The sequence below is a fragment of the Rhopalosiphum padi genome, chromosome 4 (genome assembly GCF_020882245.1).
Source record: "Rhopalosiphum padi isolate XX-2018 chromosome 4, ASM2088224v1, whole genome shotgun sequence".
In the NCBI taxonomy this organism is placed as follows: domain Eukaryota; kingdom Metazoa; phylum Arthropoda; class Insecta; order Hemiptera; family Aphididae; genus Rhopalosiphum; species Rhopalosiphum padi.
In genome coordinates, this window is record NC_083600.1 from 50,228,579 (window position 1) to 50,240,583 (window position 12,005).

Genomic DNA, 12,005 nt, shown 5'->3' on the forward strand with positions numbered 1-12,005 from the left:
ACCTATTTCAGTTTAAGTTTTATATCATAATATTTTAATATAATATACTGTAAGGGTGGCCAGCGAGAAGAGACTCGCGAGCCACCAAATATATTAGTAAATATAGAAGAACCAAAATGTAAAACAAAAAAAAGGTCATACATAAATATAAATATACATAAATTCATATTCAAAATTTTTTTTTATAAGTTACGATAAGATGCGAGCCGCAAAAGTCTAAGACGCGAGCCGCGGTTTGGCCACCCCTGTAATATAGGTTATTACTTATTTTTTAATAATTTCTCTAGTCTTTTAGTTCCTATCTACGAATTATGTTCACTTTACTATTATAAGTTAACAACAACACATTGCATACATTATATATATACCATATTATATAAAAGTATATTCGTCACTCAAGTCCGTCTTTATAAAATCTGTTGCCACGGTTACCAGTATAAATATTGATAAATAAATTGTATTGGTTAAGGTATACTTATTTATTTCTTATATTATTACTTTACTTTATTATTATTCAAATAAGGACGATGGATACAGTTTATTATTAGACATTTTAGTTACCAATTAAATGTATAATTTTATATAATAATAATAAATAAGCCTTTTAAACCTTGGTAAAAGATTCATAAGACGTGCTATATGATAATTTTTAGCATATATATAACATAATACTCTATGTATAAACCGTGTAATATAAATTTGGAATAATTTTTAACGTCACTGCTGAATATTGTATCCAAAAATGTAATTTTTCTATGCCATTTCTGTGGATATTTTATTTTTTTCCGAAAATGCGTGCAATAGTTTTGAGTCAATGTAAGAGTTAATTAATGTTTTTAAGTTGATAACAAAAATATTTGATAATTGTATTCTCTTATTAGGGTTGTAAATAATAATTTTACACATTCACATAAGAATCTTCTTGATGCATATATATATAATATGAATAATATATCGTGTCAGATATCTAATACAATTTTTATAATAAATTGATAATTTGACAGATAAAAATAAAATATTGTATGTTGGAATTCTTAAATTTTGTTTGTAATCAGTACCATGATTTAATTTAAAAGCAATTAACTAGGTATTTATTAATATAATGTTTATCTTATTTTTTTGAATTATAGAACTTTTAATATTGTATATATAATATTAACATAATAATCTTAAAATGAAGAAAATACTTTTGTTCAAGAGTTTTTCATTGGGCTATTAGTAAAGAGGAATTATTTTACGTCAATAACTTTACTTTATACATAGCTAATTTTATTTATGGTGAAATTTAAATAAACTGTTAATATGCATACTTTTTACTTTGAAAATATTATAAACTGTGTTGCTTTATGATGGTAAAATAGTATTGAACATTTTTGTCTGAACAACAATTTTGTTGTATAGAATTAAGATGCATAAAACAGAAACTATATATAATTTATTTTAATACTATGTGCGCAGCCGTTTAAAGCCGTAGAAAACTTATATTGTTTTTAAAACTTAATAATGGATTTAATCCCATCAACAAATAAACGGCATGACGGACGTTGTTGATTTGGAGACGACATTGAATGTGTTTTAACAGCGTATAAAAACCTTATATATATTAGTTTTATAGGAATGATTTTAAAAATAAACGAGTATAAAGTATATTAATGTTAACTAATCATTTGTATTTTGAAAATAATTTTGTTGTGTATAAAATAAAATAATACGCCATTCACATATACTGCCAAAAACGAACGTACCTATATATATATATGTGTGTGTGTGTGTGTGTATGACAACTGAATGAATTAGTATTAAAAATACTGAACACTGTAGGTTAATACAATATTGTCTATATATAATATGAATTCATATAGACAAAAGTGTTTTTTTTTGTCTTACGTGACTTTGAATTTTTTTTAAACGTTTAAAAAAAAAATTATTATTAAAATTTGTCGCATTCGTTACTGCTGCGAGCTATGAGCGAACACCGGAGCCTATGCTGGTGGTAGTCGCATAACAGTAATTTTGAACACGTGCATTTCGCGGGAGTATTATATTATATGCGTGTGGTTCCGACGACAAAATACATATGTGGTTCGTTATATTATTATTATTACGCCGTACACGTTATATGCACAGAGCCATAGACCTCCTGTACCTTATTAAATTGTGTCTTTATCAGTTGTGTTATTGTGACACGATAAACTGTAGTATATTATTTTAAACAATATAACAATAATATGAAGACTGCATGAACATACATATAACGCTCCACCAGGGTCTCGCGACAATAGATAGTCTGATTGTGTGTTGTATATTATTAATAAAATAATATCATCTTTGTCTGTAATATTTAAATACAAATTATTATAGTTATAATATATTATAGTGTATATCTATATAATATAATGCTATATCTGACTCGTTAATTAGTCCAGGGTCCAAAAGAACAGAAATTAATTAAATTCAAGTTAATTTGGCTGCAAACTTCATACGCTTTAATATAAATATAGGTTTAGAAAAACTAATATCAAATAGGAACTAACAATTTGTTTTTAATGTTTTTAATAAAATTATTGAATGAAAAATCTTTAACCATTTGATTTCGTTTTAAATAGATTAATTATTTGATATAATTTCATGTTGATACTAAATTAAGCCTTAATTATTAAGGTTACCCTTCTTCCCACAACTAAAAGTAGAATTAAAAATGTATTACAGTTATATTTTTTAACATTATTTATTTTTTTATATATATATAACTATATTAGTAATCATATTATTCTTAATCAAAAGAATTGTAAAAGGTTAAAATATGCGAACTGTAAAGTAACTCAAAATTTTAAATTTTCATTTTAATATTAAATATAATATTTACCTAAATTAGTTAAAATGTTAATACTTGCATTTAATTTCTATATTGTATAAGTATCCTTTTCAAATAATTTTGTTTAACTGGTTGGTAGGAAATACATAGGTACTTGATATTATATTTAATAGAATCATTTAAGCAAGGAAATATTAGTTAGTTCTTAATCTTAAGATTAAAAAAATTACTTATAAATTCATAGTAATTGTTTATTACTTAACATGAATGAAACAAATTAATCAATATGGTTCAATTTATTGTATGTTTATGAACTAATAATATTAATAATATTTTTAACGAACTTTCTAAGATCTGAGTAGTATTACTATTTTTATTTTATTTTAAAGGTACCCACTTTAACTGACTATAACACGCTTGATGGTTTTTGTTTCACAAATTGTCAATTTAACTATAATAAAACACAACTTTATTAAACAATTATTATCTATTATAATAGCTATTTGCACACGAGTCACTAAATTAACAAACACATAAATAACATTTATGTTATTGTAAATTAGATGAATTTATGTATGCGTTCGAATTATAAAGCACATCCATTAGTATTATCTCCAGCGAGAGTTTATACGGAATGCGTTCGGCCTTTCGGTTATGACACTTCACCACACAAATGTGCAGCAGTGTTCATGATGCACCTACCTAATGTATGTTAACCCAAAGTCCGATCCCTGTATTATATTATGATACCGAACAATTTCTGTTATTTACGGGTTGTGTTCGGCAAGCAAATCAGAAATGGTAATCTTCAAAAGGGTTAAGATTGTAATAATTTCTTGTTCTATTATGTTTAAGTATAACTAGACATTTCACGATGTAATAATTTATATATATAATATAATATGAGGTTTTTCTAAGCAACAAAGCATACCACAAATCAAAACTATGTAGTTAAATCGAATTACCGATACGTTTGAATTCGTTATAAATCAAATATTTCTTTGATTATTGTTGATACATATTTGGTATTTATTAATGTTTGTACGATAATTGTGGATATTGTATTTACATCTTTATTATATAGTGTAATTTTTAGTAACAATCAACATTTCTACACACAAAATTATCATTTTAATTTTAAAGCTACATATTACATATTATACATATTATTATAAAATAACTCAGCAATAACTTATACATCCATTTAAATCATTCCTTATTTTTTTTTTTGAAATATAATTTGATTTATTTATCATGTATATTGTATACATATATTTTTTATGCCATCGCGTGTTTGAATTTCAAATTTTTGTTTTAATAAAAATCTAGGTATTACCAGTTTAAACTGTTAACGAGAATAAACAATACATTACATTTTATTCCCTTGAACAGCTAAACAAACTATAGGCGCGTATAAAATGCTAAGATACAACGTTTTATACATCAGGATTTAAAATGAATAAACTAAATGCAATAAAGCTTCGAAAAATATTTTTTCAGTTCATACATTTTTCATATACGTGCGTTTAAATAATCTCTACTTCAAACTTTGCAATTCACATATTACATAATATAATGTTATATTATTTTTACCGAACACAATTTATTATACCATATATAAACTGTATAATATATGCCATATTAAATATAAAAAATATTATATATATTCACATTGATAATAAAATAAATAGAATAATGCACATTTTTTTTTCTAGGTCACTGGGGCAAGTGTGATATAACTAGTGTAAAATATAAAATATAGTGTATATCACAGGTTTGATGATTTTTGATGCCAATAGAAGTTAAATTTTTAAAAAACCAAACTGCATTGAATAAATTAATATATTATTATTCAATAATTGGACAAAAATTATACGTTGATAACCAATTTTTTATTTCAATATCATCATTATTTTCATTGAATTGTCAGCTGTCAATATATTTAATGTCAACAGTAAAGTATTCAATGTTTCTATACATAATTTTATTCATAGAAATCGCATGGCTTTCACTTACTCAAGTTGAATTAAATTATAAATATTTAATGTAATGTGTTATTGATAGCAGTAGCTATCAAATAATAAAAATTACTAACATGCAAAACATATGGAAACATGTATTCTTTGATTTTCATAAAGCGTCAGTAATATATTTAATTTTAAGAAATTAGTGGAAAAATATATTTTAGACTTTGTTGCTGCCCTGTCGACATAATTACAAATATTATTACTTAGCTATTTATTTAAAGATTAAGCCCTCCACAAATATTAATCAAGGTATCTATAGCATCTATTATCTAGATTTTTATTTTTTTTTACTTATATTTATATTTTCACTTACATAATATAGAGTTTGTAAAATAATATATCTTAAAAAAGACTAATTATCCAAGTATATTTATGATAATAAAAATAGCTAAATAAATATAAGCACTTATTTGTAGTTTTTTATCATATTTTTTGTTAAATTAAATAAATTTAAATACATTTTTCTAACATTTATATATTTATATTATTGACAACATTTATTAGAAACAAATTTTAATCAAAACATTTTTTGTTTGTCTTTCTGTTGGTACAATCATAAGTTATTTTGTTTACGTGTTATGCCTAATCTTTTTTCTTCCAACGTCTACAATGAACTTAGTCATTTTGAAAGTTTTATTGAAAAAAAAAGATTCATCTTTTAATTATTCAGTGAGAATTTATATTCGTGTACATAATATGTAGTGTTATTAACACATTGTTTCAAAGTTAAAAGATAAAATGTTTAATGTGTATTTTTAAAACTCTGTATAATTTATTTATAATATAGTTAATTAGCAAATCGAATCCTCTAATATCTGTTTATTAACTGGAGTAAAATATTAATTCAGAGTTTAAAATTTGAAATAATTTAATACAGAACTGAAACTAGCAATTTTATGATAGAATAGTGAAATGAACGATCATGATCAATACTATAGGTCTACATTGAATGGTATGAAAGGTATGCCATATGCGTAAAAATTTTTTTGATTGAAGAGGGGATTATATTTATATTAAAAATACTGTGTTCCCCTTAACAAATAATTTAAACACTAAAACACCCCATATGATTTTTATTAAATACTTATAAAGCTATTTCGAGAGGTATTTTTTTTTCGAGGGGTGGTTATGGCCTCTTTATTTTCCTTTCCTGTGTATGTAGAACGCTGACTGCAATTAACGAGTGTCCAACACACAGCTGCTGTTTATTTATTCATTCTATCGATAATTAAAAAAAAAAAAACAACAACTAATAATTGTACACCTCTATTTTTAATTTTTCGCACTAAAATGTTCTATATTTTTCTGTATAGTTAAGGGCTGTCTTTTGAAAAAACAAAATTCATTATGAAATCTTAAACACCAGAACTTAAAGTAAATAAGTATAATTTTTCAAACATGCAATAATAATATATTATATGAGGTGTTTCAGCTCACGATAAATACAACAGCTTACATATGGATGACAACTTATGGATGTATGTTCCTTGTAATTATTGTCAATTTTCTCAGTATAAGTTCTTTTTATAGGCAAGATTCGGTATAGACTTTCATTGGTTCAAACAATTTTAAAATTAATTACATACGTATTGGCCATTGTACAAATATTGTATGAAGGGTATATGTAAATTATAATTACATATATTATACATACATATATGCACGATGTTTTCTTAGTTCTTTTTAAAATTTTTATTTAATTTATACTTGGTACATGTGTAATTTTTACCATCACACCAAATGAATAAATGTTTTTCGTGAATAATATTAAATATTTTTTCGTTTTAAGCATATTACTTTATACAATAGTTTATAATTATTTATTGATTTTGAATTCACATTTCGTATAGGTAACTTCAACAGGTACTATTATTTCATAATATTTTAATTTAACTCTGAAAAATGTTGTTTATCTTATTTACTTATAAGTTATAACCTATTTAAGTTTTCGTGAGACATTGATTCTTTTTTATTAATTATATCACAATGCATTTTATTACATAAAACAAAGGTACCATAAACCCTTCATTGAAAACTCAACTGATCGAAATTATTGCTATAATTAATTACTATGGTTAATTGATTCTTCCAAATGTCCTTAGTATTATGATATGGGGGGAAAAAACTTGAATGCGACTTCTATGTCATTGAAGTTTATTTTATAATATTATTTAACATTAATAATGATAAATGTGTGTTATTTTCAATAATCCAATAAATAATCCAACAATATGAACAAATACTATAAAAATAATTTTTATCAAGTAGGTATTAATTAAATAATTTTATGTGTATAGAATAATTAATTAAAATTGTTAATTTTTATTTAACATTTATTATTTTTTTTTATTATACAATCAGTAAATTTATTTTTACAATAAGTGTAAGTGTTTTTTATAATATATTAGTGGCTTTATTAGGCACTTCGGCGTGGATGAAAATTGTTAAATAATAATAAAAAAAAATTATTAATTGTAAAAATAAATTTATTCTGTTCACTATATTTACTTTCCCCGATATTTGATACTAAATGGAACTATACGTATATATGACATGTATGTATATAGATGACACATTCCGAAAACTTTTTACAATCGATCGACGTCAATATACATCTCTGGCGTAAAAATGAGTTTCATATGCGTGTCCGTTGATGGATGCCTCGGGGTTATTAGGATAGATGCGTACGACCTCGTCAAAATATACCACCAGATTCGTCCCAATCAATAATATTATGCAGAATAACGGATTGGTCCGCAAAACAAATAATTTATACACATATAATATGAAGGTTGTATTATTATTGCTTATGGCAGATTTCACGATTATTTCCGAAGCATACCTACCCACTTTGATCTATATAATATTATTAGGATACATGCGTCATGATGACGAATGATGGAATGGATATATGAAGAGATGCCCCCAGGTCGGGTCTGCCTCCACCGAAAGACAGCAGTCGGCAGATGGCTATAGATTCTTTTCAAGATTTTTTGTTTACCTATTTACCTCAAAAACCTTTTTTTATCACTTCATTTATTGGACAAAAATGTATTACACATAATTAAAGTTTAGAATAATTGAATTGTTCGAAAATGTTTTGTAAATATCTATTTCTAAAATAGATTAAAATAATTATTAAGGATAAAAGCACAACTCTCTCTATTTACATTATTATTAAATTATTTTAATTTGATATCATAACTGAAATTCGTATATACCGGTGTAATGTATAATAGGTGTACTATAAATACCTATATACACTAATCTAGTGAGGTTTAGTTATCTAAAGGCAATGCAACTAACGCGACCAAATGCAATGAAAAAAAAAAATATTATCTTGAATTTTTTCATAGCTGTATTTTGAATAAAAACATGTTCAAAAGCTAAAAACATTTTTTGTAGCCAATAAATTTAATTATTCCAATCAACAACTAACACAATTATAAAAACACAATATAAACGGCTGTCGTGATATTCGAAGTAGATCAATAATTGTTCAAACATATTGTAATACAGTTGCCCTAATATATTATTATATAAATTATGATAATATCGTTATATGAAGCTCTTCCAACGTACCTTTTTTCCGAGGTGTACATTGCACATACGTACATCTATGTCATATATTATACAGAGTGATTCACCCAAAAATGTTCATTTTATTTTATGATTTCATAATAATAACGAATTTATTTAAATTCCGATTTTTGGAAATTTGAAATATGCTTAAAGACCATATTTTTTTAATATTATTGAGATTCTTTACAAACTAGCTCGATGTTGATAGATTAATACTAAAATTACTAAAAATATCTAATTACTATAGTCCCCATATTTTTCAATCCCATTATTATGGATCTATTATCTTTAGTAGGTACACAATATTAAATAATTCAATATACATTACTCATTTTAATATTAATTTTGATAGTCAATATTTAATAAAAAATATATCTACTAAATAATTTACAGTAGAAAAAAGGGGTTCTCATATGAAAAATAATATCTCTATAGTTCATTCCTTAAGTAATACAATAAAACTTTGGAATTTTAATATATGGTATTTAAGTATATTCAAAAATTCTAAAAATCAGATTTTGAATAACAGTGCTATTCAAAAATAATTAGATGTGAGTATGCTTGTTGAATCAGCTTGTATATATTAATGTTAATAAATTGTATTGATTATTCTTCATCTATGAAAACCATGGCATATATCCGGGTGTAGATTCAGTAATATAATAGGTTGGTAAGATAATAAATTAATAGCGTATAATATAATATAATATAATATATTATTTACCTACCTACTATGGTATGTTTATGCCCAAATGCGACACACGTTACTACATGACACAGCTGTTTCATTTTATTTGTGCATAAATACACCTAAATGTAGGTGTTACAATCCACGTATAAATAATTAAATTAAACTACAAAATTAAATTATTAAAGAATTGATTTGATTGCATAACTTATTTGATTTGTTAAAGTAAAATACCTATGTTTCCGGAAATGGTGTATTTAGTATGCATATCACCAGTCAAAAATAATACTTTTAAAATTTACAACAATTCATGATTATCTATTCATTATTATTATTATTTACAACTTATGAATGCATATAATCATGTGTAATATGGTAAATGTTTTATAGTATGACGAGTCATGATGGTGGTGACATATGGATCGTTTATGGATAAAAACAAACCTCTATAGACTAAAATTATTACATTTTGTATTTATATTTGATACTACAATACTTAAGTTTTAAACATTAATCAATATAAAAACATATGGACCTATATGAGTAATGATTATATTATGTAAAACTCGATTAAGCTTATAGATAATATTTATAAATATTGTTTTAAAAAAAAGGTTTATATTATTGAAATTTGGTTAGATTTATTTTTATTTTGAAATTGATAATATCATCTATTTAAAAACTACATAATACCTATATTTCTGTACAATATACCAAAAACCCACTATGAATACCTAATTACCTAATTAAATTCGCAATAACAATGTAAATACCGATTAAATAGGTACTTATGTATTACGAACGCTTTAAAAAGGTCCCAGACAACTTTTGAGGAAATGAGAATCGAACCTGTTTTTTTTTACGGAAACTATCTGTGATGGATACGGGTGATATCATTTTGGCGGATACTAATATATCCCATAGCGACAAGGGGTTTCCAAATTGTTTCACTTAGGGTAATTTATGCAAAAACGAATCAGTACAGTTTTGGAATTTTCAATTAATAATTAATGAATCTTCAAATTTTAAATACATATAAAAAACACGTAAAACATGAATTACATAAAAATGTATTATTATTAAATATGTGCAACCAACTCAAAATGTATTATTAATAAGTAGTATAAAATGCATATATGATTTTACTGCTAAATGATGTTTTGAACAACTAAGACGGGTAAAATATTAAATTTCTGGTTTCAGGTTTTAAAATTAATTCTAAACGATTAACTAAAATGGCAGACTTATAAGTACCTACTTTGATTTAACGTAATTCGTTTTTAGCCAATTTTATTTTATAAATACATTTCAGAGTATATTATGTTTAATGCTTCAGTATAGTAAGGTCTTCCAAATGTAATTGTAAATTATAATGTATAGATATCTGGAAGTTATTTATATAAAAATCAATGGTTCTTTTTGACATTTGAATTTTAACTACGTCATCAGTCATAAATAATAACGCATCATAATATGGCGGATCAATAACTTCCAGTTAAATGGTCATAATAGTTGAAACTTTTCAATATTTCAGCTTAACAAATTTTAAAACACTTATATTTTTTAGATCTGATGTTGTGGTCTAAAAAATCTTATTTCAACGAATCGTTAAGTTTAAAAATGTCAGGGTTTACTGGGCTGGGCAAGGTTTGATTTACTATATCCAAATATTGTAAAACAAAGACAGCTTACGTTTTAATACTGGACTCTTAGTTTTGAACCCGGTTTCGTGCATATCATAATATAATTATTCAAAAATTAACTCTGAATTTCTTAATTAATTTTTGTGTAAACATGTATATTATTACATAGAATGCATAAAATCAAATATCTGTTGTTCGTAATCTTAATATTAGTTGTGTAAATATATTTATTCGTATATATATACAGTAAGTATTACTAAATTTAAAATTAAAAATAAAGAAAAAGTGAATTGGATTTTTATTTAAGAGGATTATAAGAGGTTTCGGATGATATATAATTTAGTTATCACAGAATTTAATCGTACCGAGGTCTTAAGCACTAACCTATACATATAATTAATGTCAAACGCTCACGGAAATGTATGATCTAAGAGCAGTTATAACACTTTGGAACTAAACAAGAAATTTCATTGTATCGATTCACGGTTCTTTGTGAGTAAATTTGCTATAAAATCCCCTAGTATGATATACTAATTAGTATACAATACTCGTAATAATTAAAACAAAATATAAACACCACTTAATTAATTAAACGCACAATATTAAAACATATTTGATTACACTTTAATCAATCTCGCTGATGTACAATAGAATAGGTAAGAGTAAAAAAAATAAATAAAATCATCAAATTTCATGGGCAAACATACGATACAATTAAAAATAAAACTATATACAGCTGCCAGGTTTTTGAACGAATGACGAATGCAGTTTCTATTTTCTTCTCCGTGGTCGTCTTTTGAGATTGTTTGAACGACGAACGAACGACGGTCGTCTCAGGTGCCATTGTACACATACACCAGCCTATCTATATATGTACGTATGTCGTCCTAAGAGCTCACAGGAATCCATGAAAAGAAAGACGTGCGTATAATCATGTGTAATAATATATGCGTATACGTCGACACATCAAGCGCAGCGTCGTCTGTATAGTTACAGGTCGGATAACACAGATATGGAGCACACATTATTATAATAATATTATAATAGTATAGGTACTCGTATATTATTATAATATATGAATATTGAGATTTAAGTATACTTTGGATGTGACGAGTAAACGCTACCGCATACAATATAATATAGCTGTTGCCGGTACTGTTGTACATCTGTAAAAGGTGATTCGCCAAGCACTTTCACTCCATTTAATACGCATGTATTTATTTTGATTGTTGGAATTTTTAGAAGTTAAC